The following is a 19,790-nucleotide window of genomic DNA, read 5'->3' as shown; positions in this document are numbered from 1 at the left end:
CTGGGCTGCAAGTGCTCACTGCTGGCTCATGAGGAGCTTCTCATCCACCAGCACACACAAAGCCTTTTCTTCAGGGCTGCTCTCTAGTGAGTCCCTGCCCAGCCTATATCAGTGCTTGGGATTGCCCTGAACCAGCTGCAGGACCTTGCACTTGGTCTTGTTGAACCTCATGAGGCTGGCTTGGGCCCAGCTCTGCAGCCTGTCCAGGTCCCTCTGGATGGATCCCTTCCCTCCAGCTGTCAGCCACGCCAAACAGCTTGGTGCTGAGGGGGGCACTCAATGCCTCTGTCCACAGCACCCACAAAGATGCTAAACAAGCCTGGTCCCAGTACTGATCCCTGAGGGACTCCACTTGTCACTGGCCTCCACTTGGACATGCACCCATTGACAGCCACCCTTTGGGTGCAGCCATCAAGCCAGTTCTTTATCCACTGAATGGTCCATCCATGGAACCCATCCTGCACCAGCCTGGAGACCAGGATGTGGTGCAGGACAGTGTCGAAGGCTTTGCTCAGGTCCAGGTAAATGACATCAGTTGCTCAGCCTTCATCTATTAATGTTGTGACCTTGTCACAGAAGGCCACCAGGTTTGTCAGGCAGGATTAGCCCTGGGTGAAGCTGTGCTGATTGTGCCCAATCACCTCTTCACTATTCTCTCTGCCTCAGCAGTGCCTCCAGGAGGCTCTAGATCTTACCAGGCAGAGAGGTGAGACTGCCTGGCCTGTAGTTCCCTGGGTCATCCCTCTTTCCCTTCTTGAAACTGGGAGTTGTGTTTCCCCCTTTCCAGTCCCTGGGGACCTCCCCAGACTGCCAGGACTTTTGGAATATGATGGAGAGCAGTTTAGCAACCTCCTCCCCAGCTCCCTCAGCACCCATGGGTGTATCCCATCGGGTCTCATGGACTTGAACACTTTAAGGTGCTTCAGATGGTCATGAACCTGATCTTCACTCACCATGGGCAGTTCCTTCTTCCAGTCCCTGCCATTATCTTCCAATATTCTGGAGTGTGGCTGGAGCCCTTGCCAGTGAAGACTGAGATAAAGAAGTCATTGAGAACCTCAGCCTTCTCCATGTCACTGGTCACCAGCTCAGCTGTTTCCCTTCTGAGGGGGCCCACACCTTCCCCAGGCTTCTCCTTACCATCAATATACCTATAGAAATGTTTACTGCTCCCCTTGATCTCCCCGGCTGGATTGAATTCTAACTGAGCTTTAGCTTTTCTAAGCAGGGCTCTTGCTGCTCAGGCAGCTTCCTTCCATGCCCCCATCCCAGCTGTCCTCTCTTCCCCTCCTTGTAGAGTTTCTTGTTGTGTGCCAGCCTGTCCAGGAGCTCCTTGCTCATCCAGGCAGGTCTCCTGGCATTCTTTCCTGCTTGCCTCTTTGTGGGTATACTTTGCTCCTGGGCATGGAGAAGGTGATCCTTGAGCAGCTCTCCTGGGCCCCTCTTCCCTTCAGGGCTTTGGCCAGTAGGTCCCTGCAGTGATCAAAGTCTGCAGCTCATGAGCTTTTTTGGGCAGCAACTTTCACAACAGATAGTTATTTTAAACTTCATTTTAGTTCCTTTAAACCCTCATGACTTTCAGGCCTACAATCTCACAACTTAACCAAAGAACACAGTCTGATTTTCAGTAAAGGCTATGGTAAAGTTCTGTTGGAGGAAGGCAGATGGAAAATGGCTTATGAAGGGCAGGTGAAACCTTGATTTTTTTCCCCAACTTGGTTCTTCTTGTTTGAAATGCACTGTTTGTGGAGGCAAGAGAAGAAGCTTCTCCAGGAGATGTGTCTACTGATGACAAAAAACCCCAAACAGCAAAATTAAACTAACTGCAGTGATGACTGCCAGCACTGGAGAAAATAACAGCAGAAAAATGCTTTCTCTTTTTCCCTGGTGGCATGCTTGCATATGGCTTCCCTTGCTGCCACCAAGTCCCAGGCACTGTGAGCAGAGCCATGAGCCACAGGCGTTTCAGGGCCTGGGAAGCCCTTGGGCAGCTCTCTTTGCAGCTCTCACTAGGATGCTCTGGATGGGCCCTGAGTAATTCTCTCCTGTTCAGCTGCAAGAGCCTTACCACAGCCAATCAGGAGAACAGGAGGGATACTTCCCAGTCAAAGCACAATTCCATTTCCCCCCACTCACCCTCCCAGTTTGACAAGATGCTCTGGGGCTGGGAACACGAAGTGTTTGTGCCTGTTCATGAGAAACTTGCCGGGCTTGACGTTGGTAGCACCAACTCAAGTGTGAACATGCCTGCAGCAGCCACTGCCCCATCCCTCTCCTTGCCCCATGAGGAAACGGTGGATGTCGCAAGGGAAACCGAGGTATGAGTGTCACTGTGTGAAAGTGGAACTGGCGAGGGTGTGGGCAGCCAGCTCCCTCCTGCTGGGGCTTGTGACCCGTGAGTTGGGGGGGGGGGGGGGGTGGGAGGGAATCTTTGCTCACAACTGAGCCACAGAGCACTGTGGTCACAAGGACAGTTTGTACAAGGAAACGCTTGGCACTTCTTAGAGCACAGCCAGCAGCTCTCAGAGCCTTCAGCAGGGAACATCTACTCCTTTGTTGGGCTTTTTTGAGGTTAAATTTTGGGAGTCAGGAGGGAAGAACATCCAGGTGCAGGGAAAGCCTGGAGACAACCTTCTGACAGCATGGAAGAAACATTGTGGGAGGCTGTGCTTTCTGGGCAGGAAAGTTGGTCAAGGACATTGGCACATGGCCAGCAAGAGAATGGAGTCGAGCAGGAGCGGACGGAGGCTGCCAGGCTTGCTCATTCCTGGTTATCAGGAACAAGCAGCCCCCTCCATGCCAGCAGCACTTCCCTCCCTGCAGACACAAATCAGTTTAGACTTGCTGCAAATGCACACCCTAGCACTTCTGGTTGAAGGCAGGGCTTGCAATGATCATTCTGTTACCTGTCTCTTCCAGCTATAGAAACACACCACTTGTGCCTGGCCTTTATCTCCAAGGCAGGATGCAGGGCTGGACACAACAGTTTCCCTTCTGCATTGCTGTCCCAGAGAGCCTTTGTCACTGGCTGGAAGCAGACCCTCAGGGGGTTACTTGTAAGTCTCACGCTTAAAACTGGGGAGAGTACCTTCCTGAGGGGCCCTTCTGTCTGCCTGCCTCCCCACAGCTCAGCTTCAGAAGGCAAAGTATTTCACACAGCAGTATCAAGTACTACTTACAAGGTGGCACAAAGGCAGAGGCAAACAAGATGTCTGAAAAGCCCACCTGGTCCAGAAGTCACAGCTTGAATTGAGACCTAGAGAGGCCTGCTGCAATCACTCTGCAACAGCTGCAACAGCTCTGTGTGTGATGTTCTGTAGACCTTATGCAGGCAGCCCAGGATTAGCTGCAGGGCTGTCTTGGTTCTCATTTATGCAGCTACTCAAAGCTGTGTGATGCATAAGCAGTGGGGATGGTTTATAGAATGGAACTGACACTAATGCCCCCTTTGATGCCACTTTGGCAGGTTCAGTCACCAACACAGCTACAGATTGCCTCTGACATTAGGCTGGGGACTGAGTACCCACATGGTCCCAGAACACGGGAAGCTCTCAAGAAGAATCTTGGGTAATCCTTGGTCCCCTTCCCTCTGCTCCTTTGGCCCAAATGCAGATGCAGAAGCCCCAGGAAGCGCCCCAGTTGTGTGCACAGATGTGACATCCCAGCAGCTGATTTCTCTTCTGCACTACACTTAGGGACAGAGAAAAGGAAAGGATAAATGGCACCTCCCATGTGCCTGTGTCCCTGGTGGCAGATGACACCCTTGCTTGACAGCCCTGCGTTTCCACCATGTCTGAACCAGTACCTCTCACCATGGTTGGTCTTGCAGGGATTGATCCATGCTGCATGCAGGGCTTTTTCTTTTCACCTTTTTATCCTGCCCAGTAGCAACCTCTTTGGCCTCCTCTTGTGCTGCTTGACAGTGTGTGGCTTGACATCCCTACCTCCTACTGTACACTGTGCTTTTGCCCTTTACATGCCCACACACAGCTTTCCCCTTGTTGCTGGTTCGGCACAGGACCAAAGTGACCATCCCCCACCCTCTGATACCTGCAGGGTAGCATCTGTCCTGTTAGTCACTTTGAAAGAGCACAGCCAAAACTTCTGAGTTAGTGCATCAGAAAATGAATGCTGGGTCTTACATTTGACAGGGGAAATTTGGTCAGCATTATTTGCAGTCATTTGCTGTGTGCCTCACAGAGGAGCTGTGCTAAAATAACAGTGTACCAGGAAACACACTTCTTTCACCCAGTGCTGCTTTCCTTTTGTTTATCTGCAAACAGCAAATCACAGACTCACAGCCTGTCAGGGGCTGGAAGGGACCTGGAAAGCTCACCCAGTCCAACCCCCCCTGCCATGGCAGGAGCACTTAGAGCAGATCACACAGGAACACATCCAGGCAGGTCTTGAATATCTCCAGAGAGGGAGACTCCACAACCCCCCTGGGCAGCCTGCTCCAGGGCTCTGTCACCCTCACAGGGGAAAAATTCTTCCTCCTGTTCCCATGGAACTTCCTCTGCCTCAGCTTCTACCACTGCCCTTGTGCTGGCATTGGGCATCACTGCATATTAGTAAAGCACCTTCCTGCACTGGAATTTAAACAAGTAGCTACCAGGGTGGTGTTCATCTTCTCTGGAGGGTGTTAAAAAATACAAGAGAGAGCAAGACTCCAGTGGCTGAACTCATTAAAGCACCTGGAGTTTACTGCAGAAGTCTAAAAGGAGTGCTTTGAAGGAGAAGAAGTGCATCAGGTTTAATAAGGACACCATTCAGAAAGGGTTGTGTAATGTTGCTAACCTCGCCTTACACCTCACCCAAACCGGTAACAAATGAACCCTGTGGGCCGGCACTTCCCTCACCTGAGTCATGAACAGTGTCCTCCATTCACATTTGCTCTTGATAAATGTATGGCCACAGCCTTCCCCGTGCTGAGAATAGTTTCAAGGTGCAGGTATGGCTCTGTGTCTGTGTTGCAGCACTGAATGGCCAAATGCCTCCCATGCAAGTGCTTCAGAAAGCAGCACACAGGCATGGCTGCTGGGAGGAACCCACACAGCAAACCTCTGCTTAAGGGCTCCTTCAGCTCCTTGGTACAGAAATAAATCCCTTTGTGAGAGCTTGGCTTCAGAAAGTGCTGACAAAGTAAGTACTACTCAGCCCCCCAGAAAAGAGAGTAAGAGAGTATCATACTCCTCTGTCCCCTTGCCTCTCCACTCAGCAGCTGTCCATCCTGGGTTTGCCCAGCACCTCCAGGGGCAGATGCTGCTGGCCTGGGCTCCAGTGCCTGGCGATGCCACGCTGCTTCGGCACAAATTCAACACCTCACTTAAAACTCATCTTCATCAACCCCTCTAAACTGAGATACTAGCTGAGGCTTGTGAGATGCTCTACTCAAGCCACCCTCAGAGGCTGCAAGAGGTCATTCCCTCCACAAATGGCCAGCTCACAGCAGTCTTTGACCACAGAGCAAGACTTGTCAGCACCTACCAAAGCCCAAAGCCTTGACTAAATACAAACTGGCTTCTCAAAGTGCAATCAGCTTTGCAAAGAGGGAAAAAATGCTTTCCCACAGGAGGTCCCCTCCCCATGCACAGCATGAGTGGGCAGGAGGAGAGCACACTTACCCACTGCTCCGCTGGGACTGCTGCCCAGCACAGCCCCTTCCTGTGAGCTTTTACTCGGTGGGGTCAAGGGTGTGCAAGTACCTCAGAGAGTGGCGTGAAACTCAGCAGGTGAAGGGCAGTCCCTCGACCTGAAAATGTAGTACAGAACCCCCTTCATTTTCTTACCGTTTGCAGCAGCACCCCCTGTGTTCTGCCCTGGTGAGACCTCACCTAGAGTACTACACCAAGTTTTGGGCTCCCCAGTTCAGGAGGGACAGGGATCTGCTGGACAGAGTCCAATGGAGGGCAATGAGCATGCTGAAGGGACTGGAGCACTGCCTGATGAGGAGAGGATGAGGGACCTGGGGCTGTTTAGTCTGGAGAGGAGAAGGCTGAGAGGGGATTTAATAAATGTGTCTAAATCTCTGAGGGCTGGGGGTCAGGAGGGAGGGGACAGGCTCTGCTCAGCTGCACCCTGGGATAGGACAAGGGGCAATGGATAGAAACTCCAGCACAGGAGGTTCCACCTCAAGATGAGGAGGAACTTCATCACTGTGAGGGTCCCAGAGCCCTGGAGCAGGCTGCCCAGAGAGGTTGTGGAGTCTCCTTCTCTGGAGACTTTCCAGACCCATCTGGATGTGTTCCTGTGGGACCTGCACTGGATCCTCTGGTCCTGCTCTGGCAGGGGGCTTGGACTCGATGATCCGGAGGTCTCTTCCAGTCCCTAACATCCTGTGAAGTGCTGCAATTCTCACGCAAGTACCTGGCCGTGCACCTGGCCAGACTCTGCGCTGCGGAGCGCTGCCCCAGGAGGATCCATGTTATTCGCCATGGTACCTGGCAGGGGGCGCTCTGGCACCAGGATTGCCGCAGCTGCTCCGCGCACGGCTGCGCTCTGCCGCTGCCTTCTCAGCCCCAAGGGGAAGCTGTTAGGAAAAATAAACAGTTGATACCCAGCTTCGAGACAGAGGCATTAGAAGAGAAGAATAAACTGCAGCTCTAGGGACAAAGATAATGTAGCAGTGAATTTATTGAAATGTCAGAGCAGATGGGAAGGATATAACTAAACAATCAAAAGGGAAAAAGAAAAGAAAGTAACCGAGGCGATAAAAAATTAACATGACAAACACGGCACAACAAAGAGCAGTTACCCTGGGCTGAAAGCAAAGAGAATGTACAGCACAGGGGGACAGGGAGAGCAGGGGCACAGTGCAGCTCAAAATGAAAACAATAAAACAAAAACATCATTAAGAACAATTCAAGTCACCCAGATGCATTCAGCTTGGATGCCAAATTCAACCCATAACTGCTTCCAGCTGCATTGCTCACGGAGCCTCTGCACCGGAGCCAAAAGCCCCTGAGCTTACAGCACAGGCCCTAGAAGAGGGCAAGGCACCAGCAGGGAATTCAAGAATGGGAAGAGCTGTGAATCACTGCAGAGCACAATCAGGACTACAGCAGCCTGCTAACCCCCTCCTGGTTCTGAGTGCTTGGGGAGGCTGATGCTGCAGCTTTAGCTACTGTGATGAGAGCTCTGTTCACTGCCTCTGGCCACATCTCCCTACCTCTGCCCTACACCTCTACACCTCCCCTCCTAGCTGCAGTTTCTTCCAGGAAGAGAAAGGGGGGGGTGTGTGGGGGGGGTGTGTGCCCTGAGACTTAAAAGCACTCAGCCCTTTACAGAACAGGTTCAACATTAAGCTCTATGTCGCCTCTTAATCTGGAGCCTGAAATAATGACAAAAATAACAATTCCAGCTAATGAAACAAACAAACAAATGTATATATATAATGGCCTGTGTTTGTTAATGATGTGTTGGTTAATGACAGCTCATTTGGCTGGCACAGACAGCTCCATGTGTGACTGATCAGAGCTGTGGAGCCAGTCCCCTGGATTATTTTTATTGCCCCTGTGAACTGCAGCTCTTGCCAGGCCCCAGCCCCAGGGGTGCTGCTGGAGTGGGCTGTGGTCGGGCTCTAGCTAAGAATTCAACAGCACATTTCCTGATATGCAGTGCCACAGCCAGCAACACAGCCCACGTCTGACAGATGAGGAAAGAAGATGTCTTCCACAGCTTATTTTGTTCCTGCTTTACCCACTTGATGGTCAGAGATCTTTGGTTGGATCTTCTAGCACCTCTGGTCATCTTCTCCTCCAACACAGTCTCCTCCTCCCCTCCAGCCTGCCAAAAACCTCCTAGTAGACTTCTGGCAGGTATGCAGTCAGCTCCAGACCACCCCTCATGCACATCCTGCTGCATCCTGCCTATCTGGCAGCTTGCTTTAGTTCATTATTGCCTGACTTGGGGCTGTTGGAGACTTCTCCACCCCACTGGCATTTGCCTGATTGCTGCTGATCAGGTCCACTTCCCCTTCCTTAACAAACACATTCCCCAGCAGCCTCTTTTGCCCTGCCACCACACAGCACCAGCAAGAGTGAGCACCAGAGACAAGCCTTGTATTTGCATTGCAAGTCTGACATTTGGAAAGCCCAACAGCAACTGAGAGTATTTTATCTAAGACAGAGTGATTGAGGGGGGATCAAGGGATGACTTATCATAAGACCAAGAAAAAACACAGACCAAAACCTAAACTCTGTAATGCAGTAAACCCCACAGTTTCAGCTACAGCTTTTAAGCTGAGTCAACCATTTGAAGTATGTTGGCTTCTCTGCCTATGAACTCAGTACTACTGCACTAGAGATCTCATAGGCAATGCAGCTGTACAAGTCCAAGGATTTGTGCCTTGGACTGTTCATGAATAGAAAGAAAGATCAAGTCAATGAAGTCAAGCAATGATGATGCATCTTGCTCAGACACAATGATATCAAGGACAAGTTTTCCAGGAGCTCTTGATGATGACAGACAACTGCCAGCCCCTTTTTTTTAGAATAGACCAGACCAGGTTGGAAGAGACCTTCGAGATCATCGAGTCCAACCTGTCATCCAAAACCACCCAATCAACTAACCCATGGCACCAAGCACCCCATCAAGTCTCCTGCTGAGCACCTCCAGTGATGGTGACTCCACCACCTCCCTGGGCAGCACATTCCAATGGGCAATAGCTCTCTCTGTACAGAATTTGTTCCTAACCTCCAGCCTAAACCTTCCCTGGCGCAGCCTGAGATTGTGTCCGCTTGTTCTGGCGCTGGCTGCCTGGGAGAAGAGACCAACCTCCACCTGGCTACAACCTCCCTTCAGGTAGTTGTAGAGAGCAATAAGGTCACCCCTGAGCCTCCTCTCCTCCAGGCTAAGCAGCCCCAGCTCCCTCAGCCTCTCCTCACAGGGCTGTGCTCCAAGCCCCTCACCAACTTTGTTGCCCTTCTCTGGACACCTTCCAGCAGCTCAACCTCCTTCCTAAACTGAGGGGCCCAGAACTGGACACAGGACTCAAGGTGTGGTCTAACCAGTGCTGAGCACAGGGCAGAATGACCTCCCTGCTCCTGCTGGCCACACTGTTCCTGATGCAGGCCAGGATGCCATTGGCCCTCTTGGCCACCTGGGCACACTGCAGGCTCATGTTCAGCCTACCATCAACCAGCACCCCCAGGTCCTTCCCTGCCTGGCCGCTCTCTTTTGGCTGCTACTCCAATTGATTAATGTGAATTGTGCTTCCATTGTGATAAAAGCACTTCAGAACGATGGCAAATGTAAACACAAAGGTTAGCAGCAAAGTGAGATCAAACCAGGAGATGCTGGCTGATGGAGACATAGCTGAGCCTCCCCACACCACCACTTTATTTTATTCCTTTCTTTGGCTGGCCCATGCCTAAGGACGTCATAGTTCCCTCAGAGATGGGTAGGCTTCACTGTCCAGGCTGATAATGTGAATAAAGATTGCTGAATCACCCCCCAGCCTTCTTACCTGTCTGAAACACGTCTAAAACACTCTGAGGGATGGGTAAAATTAGGGGAAAAAACCACCCCTGACAATTTGGTTTTAAAGCTCCTTGAGGATAAACTCTCTCTCTGAACTGCCTCTCTGAACTGCCTCTCTGAACTGCCTCTCTGAACTGTCTGAAACCACAACATTAAGCAGGAATAATATTTAGATACAGTTCAGAAGCATCTAAATCCCTCTTCAGATTCCACTTGGATGCCAGACGTGTCTCAAAAGCGCTCTCTCTACATGTATGTATGAGCCCATAGACCACATGCCCCTTAGCACACTCCACAGCTAATGGCTTGAGCTTTTGGAGGCGCAGTTCATCCACCAGGCCTTCTTTGTCTAAACCTTCCTGGCACTCCATGCAACACTGAGGTGTGGCACCCCTAAGACATGTAAGCCACTCTCATTATCCCTATCAAGAAAGAATAGAGATAAACAAATTTCATGTGTAGCCTGAAGTCTTAAAGTAACTTCTTTTCCTCTTCTGATTCTCTCCCCCCTCCAGAAGCTCACACCTTCATCTGTCAGTCCAGCAGCACTAAATGAGGCACGTTGGACCAGACTGTAATAATTGCTGCTACAGAGCTGATCTCATATTTGATTATAGGAATATATCATGGGCTGCAAGAACTGTTGAGCATGTTGATAATTATTAGGTGTGATTTCATGTCCTCTTTAAGTGAAGCACTTCTGCAGTCTGGACATTCATCTACCTTCTCCCTTTTCCCCTCTCTCCCTCATGGAAGCCTTCCTCTTGAATGAGGACTGAGGCTGCCTTTTGCCTTGGTAATGGGAACCTGCCCTCTCCCTCACCTTGAGGCCTCTTGACAGGCACTCCTGAGAGTTCATTTCCTCCGGGAAATGAATGAGTCAAAACCTACTGATAGGAGGGAAGGGTAAAATCCACAGAGGCACAAAAAAAGAGAGAGAAAGCAAGCGTGCTTGTGGGTATCTCACTGAACTAGCATAACCCCCCAAAGGCTTTGTGTTCCTATGAGTTTAGCTTTCCTTCTTCATTTATTCATGATGCCTATGCCTCCCTCACCATGCTGGCACTTGGGGGCAGAATGAACTTTGCCATCCTTTGCAGGACATGAGTAGTGATCAGAGAACTGCTCTGTGCTGCCACAGGTTCTGATCCCCCTGAGACTGAACTCGTAGGCTTTTCACCTTCCTCCATCTCCATGTGCAATGTCTCACATCGAGCACGAAGGAAAGGAATATTTGCCTGAGCTAAAACCAGTGACAACAATTCATCCAAGGTCCTGAGTGGCAGAACAATAAACTCATTCACTCATTCTGAGGCTGAACTGGAGACCTTATCCTTCCAGAACTGTCAGACATCAATTACTATAATGGGAAGTACCTCCTGAACCAACAGGATTGGAGCACATATGGCTGCACCGTAAGCATTTCTGCCTCAGCATTCTGCCTCATGCCCATGGGTGCAACAGCCCAAGAACCCACAGGAGTAACACCTGTGACATTTATGTTGTCCAACCTGTGAAAGAAAAACACCAAGTGTAGCAGAGGCAGAGGAAAACTTCCCATTCCACATGGGCTGCTCCTAGCAGTAAGGCATTCCAGTAAGGCTGGGGAATACTGACAAAAGAGAGTCAGAGGGGTTCCAGGCACTTCTGTCTGCTGCAGACAGGACAAAGCTGGCAGACAGCTAGGACCAGACCATTCTTTGCCTGGAAACCATCATTGCTTCTGCTCCTCTGTCAGAACAGCACACCTCACTTGCAAAACACTTCTGTGTGCCAGAAAGAAAGGTCTTGCCCACCCTAAGACTCTTTTTACTCTGTTCAATTAATGTTATCAGCACCTTAGAGACTGAGACTACATCATGTGTTTCATGATTGCATTTGTTTCACAATAAGAACCATGCAAAACCCACACATGCTTGGTGTGTGCTGTTACTAATGACCCTGTCAGGAAGCTTAGGAAAGCCTGCTAAAGTGAGCAGGATTTAATTCACCTTCCAGGGGAATCTGTTCAAACAAGCAAAGCTGACTCATGCAATTGTGGGGAGTTTTGCTAACAATGCTGTATCCAACGGGACCACTCTGTGACAGTAGGAAAGAGACAAAGCCACTCTACACTGCTCCTCAGGGTGCAAATATCATAGAGCCACAGAATTGTCAGGGTTGGAAGGGACCTCACCGATCATTCAATTCCAGCCCCCCTGCAGGGACACCTCACACCACATCAGGTTGCTCAGAGCCACATCCACAATGGCCTTAAAAACCTCCAGGCATGAGGCTTCCACCACCTCCCTGGGCAACCTGTGCCAGGCTCTCACCACCCTCATGGGGGAGAACTTCTTCCTAACATCCAATCTGTATCTACCCATTTCTAGTTTTGTTCCATCCCCCCCAGTCCTATCACTCCCTGACACCCTAAAAAGTCCCTCCTCAGCTTTCTTGTAACCTCCTTCAGATACTGGAAGGCCTCCTTGGATCCTCCTCTTCTCCGGGCTGAACACCCCCAGCTCCCTCAGCCTGTCCTTGTAGCAGAACTGCTCCAACCCCCTGATCATTGTCATGGCCTCCTCTGGACCCTCTCCATCAGGTCCATGTTCTTCCTATATTGAGAGCTCCAGACCTGTACACAGCACTCCAGGTGAGGTCTCCCCAGAGCAGAGCAAAGTGGCAGAATCACCTCTCTGGACCTGCTGGCAATGCTGCTTTGGATGCAGCCCAGGCTGTGATTTGCCTTCTGTGCTGCAAGCTCACCCTGCCTGCTCCTGTCCAGCTTCTCATCCATCAGCATCCCCAAGTCCTTTTCCTCAGGGCTGCTTTCTATCCCCTCCTCCCCCAGTCTGTATTGATAGTGAAGATTGTTCCAGCCCAGGTGCAGAACCTGCACTTGCTCTTAATGAACCTCATGAGGTTCACCTGGGCACCACCTCTCCAGCCTGTGCAGGTCGCCATCCTGTGCCTCTGGTGTATGGACAGCACCACTCAGCTTGAGGTCATCTGATATATCTTGGAAAAGTGTTGAAATGATGCTTCCTACAGGTCAACACTTTAGACTTTCAAGTCTAATTGCCCCCCAGGCAGAAAACTTCCTTGTTGAATCAGGTGTCTCTGGAAGGTCCAAGCTGCATGCACATATTTGAACAAGAATGCCCAGTGGCCTCCTTGTGTAAGATATCCTCTTTCCTTCACTTGAAAAGAGCATCTTCCACCTCTGGCACAGCTTCACCAGAGGAAAATCTGATGCATGCCTTTAACAACTGGGAAGAAGATTACCAAAACCCAGCCTCTGGGGTTATGTTTCTATTGGTAATCTGTTAGCAATTAGCCTGATAAGAAGTTTCTAGAAAGACTTCTATGGCTCAGCCTGGAGGAACCAAAATGATCTTTAAGAAACCCTCCAGAAAGCAACTCCTAAGTTGAGACTTTCTCAAACTGGAGAACTTCTCTAAGCTCATGCAGCCTGGGAACTCCAGCTGCAGGCCATAGCTATCTTTGTAAATAGGTTTTCTAAAGCATTTACTTTGCAACAGCTGCTGATGACATGAATAGTAATTGCACTACTGAGCAGTGGTTGTCTCTACTGAACTGCTCAGTAGATAATGAAAATAGATTGCAGATATAACAAAGCCCCCAGGCTGCCCAGGGGGGTTGTGGAGTCTCCCTCCCTGGAGATACTCAAAACCCACCTGGCTGTGTGATCTGCTCTAGGTGCTCCTGCTCTGGCAGGGGGTTGGACTGCAGGAGCTTCTGAGATCCCTTCCAGCCCCTGACATCCTGTGGTTCTGTGAGGATTCTGTGAGGATTCTGTGATTCATCTTCAAGTTCTTCTGCTCTGCTATACACCTCCATTCCAAAAGTTTATCCTTTACTGACTTTAATGTCTTTGGGGTTTTTTTTAATGATAATAAGTGAAAATTGCTCCACAATTACTTCAAAAGCAGTAATTATGTTTTAGAAACAATACCTAATTTCCACTTAGATCTGTCTACCTTCCTCTGGAGTAATTCTCATTAAGGAAATGGTATTGTCAGGCTGCTGGCAGACCTTTGGAATCAAATGATGTGGCTCATTTCTGTTACCATCCACCTCCATTTCACTTTGAAGTGTTTCATCGTCTGCAGCAGCACACTGTGGAAGTCCTTCAAGGAGAAAAGATAGAAGGTAATGAATAGCTGTTACTGTTTGAAGGGGGAACTTTAGCCTAGTTCCTGACTGCAAAGACTGAAAGTCAGATAAATTCCCCTTTGATGTAAAAGGAAAACAATGCTAAGGTCTGCAGGATTCATTGGATTGCTAATGGGGACACAGAGCAGAGGCAGAAACAGTTCTTGCTCTCTCTATTCTTCTTCTGTCACTTCTGCTTGCAACTTCTCTCTCTCCCTCCTGTGGCCTTGCCAGGGGATCTCTGTTGTGACTACTGTGTGAGGTGATGGGAAGGAGGGAGGGAGTGGGGGAGGAGGTGAGCAGTGCCCCTGGCTCCATCCAGGTGTGTCTGAGGAGCTCCTGTGTTGTCTATAGATTGTAATTATCTCTATGCTGTACATCTGTTGCAGAGTTTGTACACACTCACTGCATTTCCTGTTTCTAGAGTGCAGTTTGCTTATAAACAGAGCTTCATTTGCTTCCACCCCAAACTGAGCTGGTCTGGAGATTTATTTTGGGGGGTAATTTCAACCCACCACAATACCAAAGAATTCCTGCTGCCTTGTGTCTCTTCCCTATTCCAACCAGAAAAGCACAGTCCTGTATAGAATTTTCACAGGTAAATAGAGGTTAATAAAAGGCACTTACACAGAACATGAGATCATGGGATCATAAACGCTTTAGCTTGGAAGGGACCTTAAAGATCCTGTAGTCCAGCCCTCTGCCATGGGCAGAGACATATTTCTAACTAAAAAAGCCTTTTGTGGATTGAGGAAGGAAAACAGTCTTGCTGCATATCCCTTCCTGCATGTCCACTCCTTGGCAGATTCTGCATGCTTTGCTCAGGATCTCTGGGTTTGTGGCCATCCCTTTCACAGTGCTTAACTTTAACTTCTTCCTGATTTAGATGGGAAAAGCTGGGGATTCTCTTAGCCTCTGTCAGAGAAGTTGCTGTGGGAACACATTTCATCATCCTGTGTAAAGATCCCTTTCTGAGATATGAGATGATATCATAAAGAGTCACAATTCCTTAAGCTTCAAGATGAAAAATTATGAGCAAATTAGCTCATTAAGGGTTTTGGTTTGGCTCATGCCACAGAAAGCCAAAAGAGCAGTTCAGTTTCTTTTCACTTTCCTCCCTCTTGCCTTTCTGTTCCCTCGCTTACTCTTCCAGGCTCCAACAAACCTCTGCCAGCATCCTTCCAAACAAGCCTCAAAAGCCCCCAAGGTTCCACAAACTTCGGGGAAAAAAGAACTCTGCTGGAAGTTAAGGAAGAATTGCTCAGCACAGTACTGGTTTTATGACATTGATGAGGGGACAGAGTCTGCTCGGCAAGTTTGCTGATGGGACCAAACTGGGAGGCTTGGCTGAGACACCTGAAGGCTGTGAGGCCATTCAGAGACTTGGACAGACTGAGAGCTGGGCAGAGAGGAACCTCATGAGGCTCAGCAGGGATAAGTGCAGAGTCCTGCACCTGGGAAGGAAGAACAAACTGCAGCAGGACAGGCTGGGAGGGGATCTGCTGGAGAGCAGCCCTGTGGAGAAGGAGCTGGGAGTGCTGGTGGACAACAAGTTCTGCATGGGACAGCAATGTGCCCTGGGGGCCAAGAAGGCCAGAGGGGCCCTGGGCTGCATCCAGAGCAGTGTGTCCAGCAGAGCCAGGGAGGTTCTCCTCCCCCTCTACTCTGCCCTGCTGAGACCTCACCTGGAATATTGCATCCAGCTCTGGGCTCCCCAGTTCAGGAGGGACAGGGATCTGCTGGAGAGAGTCCAAGGATGCTGAAGGGACTGCAGCACTGCCTGATGAGGAGAGCTGAGCGCCCTGGGGCTGTTTAGTCTGGAGAAGAGAAGACTGAGAGGGGATTTAATAAAGGTCTATCAATATCTGAGGGCTGGGGGTCAAGAGGGAGGGGACAGGCTCTGCTCAGCTGTGCTTGTTTAGCCTCGTCTTGAGTATGTCCAGGCATGGGGCCCAAACCACCTCCCCAGGCAACCTGTTCCAGGGTTCCACTACCCTCACAGTGAAGAAGTTGTTCCTGACATCCAACCTAAATCTGCCCTTCTCCAGTTTGAAGCCACTGCCCCTCGTCCTGTCACTGCAGTCCTTTGCAAACAGTCTCTCTCCATCCTTCTTGTAAGCCCCTTCAGGTACTGGCTATTAGGTCTCACCAGAGGCTCCTCTGTTATGTGTATTGTGAGACGTAGTTATACTGCTTTGTGTTTGCTGTACTCCTCTCCTTAGCTGGAGCAGCACATAGATGTTTCCCAGCTCTGTGTGGAAGGAGAGACTGCTTAGTGAATGGCAGGCAGGGCTGTGGTGGTGCCAGGTACCTTTGGAGTTACAGAGTACCACTTTAGTGCCTATGGCTGAAATTTTCCTGGCATTTAAAAGACTTGTTAGGTTGGTTCTTTTGATGGTAGACTTTGGTGTATGCACAAGTGAAACAGCACAGCACAACACCCACAAGGAAGGTTCATTTAATTTAGTATCAGACAACATACAGCTCATTAAGGTAAAATGCAGATGCTCTGATTCATCATAGCCACATGAAACCTGTCACTGTCTTCTTGATTTACTCTACAATGTTTTCAGTTATTCACCAGTTTGGTGTAAATAAGTAGGAAAAAAGGAACTGTCTCCTGCACAGTTTGTTCCTCTCCTTCAACCTCTGTGCTCCTGTCTTTTAGAGGGCCTCTTAAAAATGCTTATGCAGAATAGGTTTGAGGGCATCCTACCTCATGGCTGTGTCAGCAAGTTTCTCTTCACACTGAGCCTTCCCAGGCATGTTCCTTCAGAGCTGTGTAAGAAAGAGGTCACACAGTGTGGGCATTTCTACACTCTCAAGTTCCCAACACATCTACAGAGGTATGGGCCTTGTGCAGCATCTGGAAGACTGTCAAACTGGTGTCTGGCAAACACTCTGCTTTCCTGAAACCCTTTTACCCCACCACACTTGCTCCATAGCTACTGCAGGGAAATAATCTGAGAGACACAGGCTGCTGGGGTCGGAAGCTCTCCAGGGAAGATTCGGTGTCACTGGCTTGTTGCACTACCTGGTGCCAGTTCTGTGTCACTTAAGCTGCAAGTCCAGACTAGCAATGGCAACAGTTGTCACTTGGTGGAGCCAGATGACTCTGCAAATGCCTTACCGGTGGATGGAGGAAAGGCGGCAGGCTTTTTAAATAGCACACTGCAGGAAGAGAGTCAGGAGCCAGCTGACTTAACTCCTTTGAGAAATTCAAATGTTTGCAGTTTTGCTCTTAGCTGCTTTGAAACAGGAGGGAGCAGTTACCAGCTTGTGTTGGAACCCCCAAACACCACATCCAAAATACCTTTAAACACATCCAGGCTTGGTGGCTCCACCACCTCCCTGGGCAGCACATCCCAATCCCTGACCACTCTGGCCATGAACATTTTTTTCCTACTGTCCAGTCTAAACCTACCCAGTGGCAGCTTGAGGCCATTGCCTCTTGTTCTATCACTAATGACCTGTGAGGAGAGACCAGCAGCAGCCTCTCCACAACCTCCTTTCAGGTAGTTGTAGAGAGCCAGGAGCTCTCCCCTCAGCCTCCTCTGTTTCACACTAACCAGCCCCAGCTCCTTCAGTTGCTCTTCAGCAGATTTGTTCTCGTTATTTAATTGTTCTTTGCACTGAATTGCTCCAAAGCAGCAAGATAAGGCCAGACAACAGGCCTGAACTTGAGGCCACGTTCTGACTGGCATATTGACAAGGTCTTACCAGCACTTGCCATATTTCTTTTGGAGCTCTCAGACCTCACACATCTGGGACAGGCTATCATTTACCTTCAGTCTATTTTTGTCTTCAAAGTGCATTGAAAAGAAGGAGAAGAGAAGTTGTTTTTTTCCCCCACAAGTGCCCCCACAGCCCAGGAGAGGCTGGCTGGCTTAGCCTGCAGTCTGTCTGTGGGTGTATCTTACAAGTGAGAAGGAGAGAAGACAGAGCAGTTTGGGAGAGACTGCAGTTTGGTGTCTGTGCCAAGCTGGAAGGGCATGTCCTGCCAGGGCACACTGGATCAGATGGTGGTTGTGCCTGGCACAGGGTCTGGTTGTAGCAGGTGCATACAGAAAGGTGAGGCAGATCAGGAGCTGCTTGTGCTACAACTTTGAAGCTTTAAAGTTTCAGTACAAGAGTGTATTAAGGACATCCTTAATCCCTACCTAACACTTCTTAGCTAACCGACTCAGTTATTCCTGCACAACTCCCACTCTCCCAAGGAGGGACAGCACATGGCCACAAAACTAAACTACAGGTGGTAAACAAGTGTCCATTTATTACTACCAGCAGCCACAGAACCTTTCTGCAGACTGAGAAGCTACAGGGCTATCCTGCTGCAATAAGCAGGAGGAGCTGCTGAGCGCTGCTCTGCGTCACCCCCCGGAGCTGAGCACGGCAGGATGCGGTGCGGGAGCTCCAGGCTGTCTCTCCTGGGTGCAGTGGTGGCATGGGGTCAGTGGTGTCCAGCTGTGCAGAGCAGTGAGGTTCAGGTAGGCTCATCAAAGGGCAGGCAGCTCAGAAACAGCTGTGTGCCCCAGCATGCAGCCCAGCTTTGGAAGCCAGGAAGGAACGAAGTGTGGCAGCTGCTCCCTTCCCTAAGCCTCCTGCTGCTGCTGCTGGCTGGCTGGAATAAGTGGCCAGGTGAAACCTTGTTCACCCAAAGGAGGGACAGAAGGGATTTATCTTAGTCACTGCAATGACTGAGCTTTGCCTCTAGACTGCAAGGATGGAGCAGAGGTCTCTGCTCCTGGAAACTAGAGCCTTCACCCTGACCCAGACTTCTGCTAAGCAGCAAGAGGGCTGCTGACCTGGGGCTGAGAAGGCTTCACTGCAGCCCTCCACAAATACCAGCCCTCAGATTAGCTCTGAGGTCTGTCCAGAGAGAAGGCAGCAAAAACTGGGGCTGTTTGAGGTCTGTTCCCATCTCTGGAGGTGCTGTCTGGTACATGGAACACAGTAAATGGACATTTTCTGGCCTTTATTGCATAGCACCATCATTCATTTGGAACTTTTGGGTGCACCCTCAGGTGGGGAGAAGGGAAGTGTTGGAGAGCCTTTGGGTGTGCTGCAAGGGACTCTGTATGCTTTGGGGTTCTTTGCCACTATGCTTTGTAGCTTCTGTACAACACTTACTGCTTTCCCATTTAAACTTTCCATCACTTCCCAATCCATTTGTGTGGGTGTCATCCCTTTGCCCCTCTCAGGGGCAACAGAGGATCTCTCTGGCCTCAAACCAGGACACCTCACTAGCAGTGTATGATTTTGCAGCGCTGCACAGGATGTTAGGGATTGGAAGGGACCTCCAGGGATCATCGAGTCCAACCCCCCTGCTAGAGCAGGACCAAAGAATCCAGCACAGGTCACACAGGAATGCATCCAGATGGGGCTGGAAAGGTTCCAGAGAAGGAGACTCCACAACCTCTCTGGGCAGCATCTTCCAGGGCTCTGTGCCTCTCACAGTGAAGAAGTTCCTCCTCATCTTGAGGTGCAACCTCCTGTGCTGCAGTTTCTATCCATTGCCCCTTGTCCTATCCCAGGGTGCAGCTGAGCAGAGCCTGTCCCCTCCCTCCTGACCCCCAGCCCTCAGATATTGATAGACATTGATTAAATCCCCTCTCAGGCTTCTCTTCTCCAGACTAAACAGCCTCAGGACTCTCAGCCTCTCCTCAGCAGGCAGTGCTCCAGTCCCTTCATTGCCCTCTGTTCGACTCTCTCCAGCAGATGCCTGTCCCTCCTGAACTGGGGAGCCCAGAGCTGGATGCAATATTCCAGGTGAGGTCTCAGCAGGGCAGAGTAGAGGGGGAGGAGAACCTCCCTGGATCTGCTGGACACACTGCTCTGAATGCAGCCCAGGACCCCATTGGCCTTCTTGGCCCCCAGGGCACATTGCTGTCCCATGCAGAGCTTGTTGTCCACCAGCACTCCCAGCTCCTTCTCCACAGGGCTGCTCTCCAGCAGATCCCCTCCCAGCCTGTCCTGCTGCAGTTTGTTCTTCCTTCCCAGGTGCAGGACTAACCCTGCTGAGCCTCATGAGGTTCCTCTCTGCCCAGCTCTCCATTTATTCAAGTCTCTGAATGGCCTCACAGCCTTCAGGTGTCTCAGCCAAGCCTCACAGTTAGATTTTGTCAGTTCATGGAAGTGATTCCAAAACCTGA

This window comes from Melanerpes formicivorus, unplaced genomic scaffold (assembly GCF_026170545.1).
Source record: "Melanerpes formicivorus ecotype bairdi unplaced genomic scaffold, bMelFor1.0.p_v2 SCAF_23, whole genome shotgun sequence".
NCBI lineage: Eukaryota > Metazoa > Chordata > Aves > Piciformes > Picidae > Melanerpes > Melanerpes formicivorus.
This window is presented reverse-complemented; position numbering follows the sequence as displayed.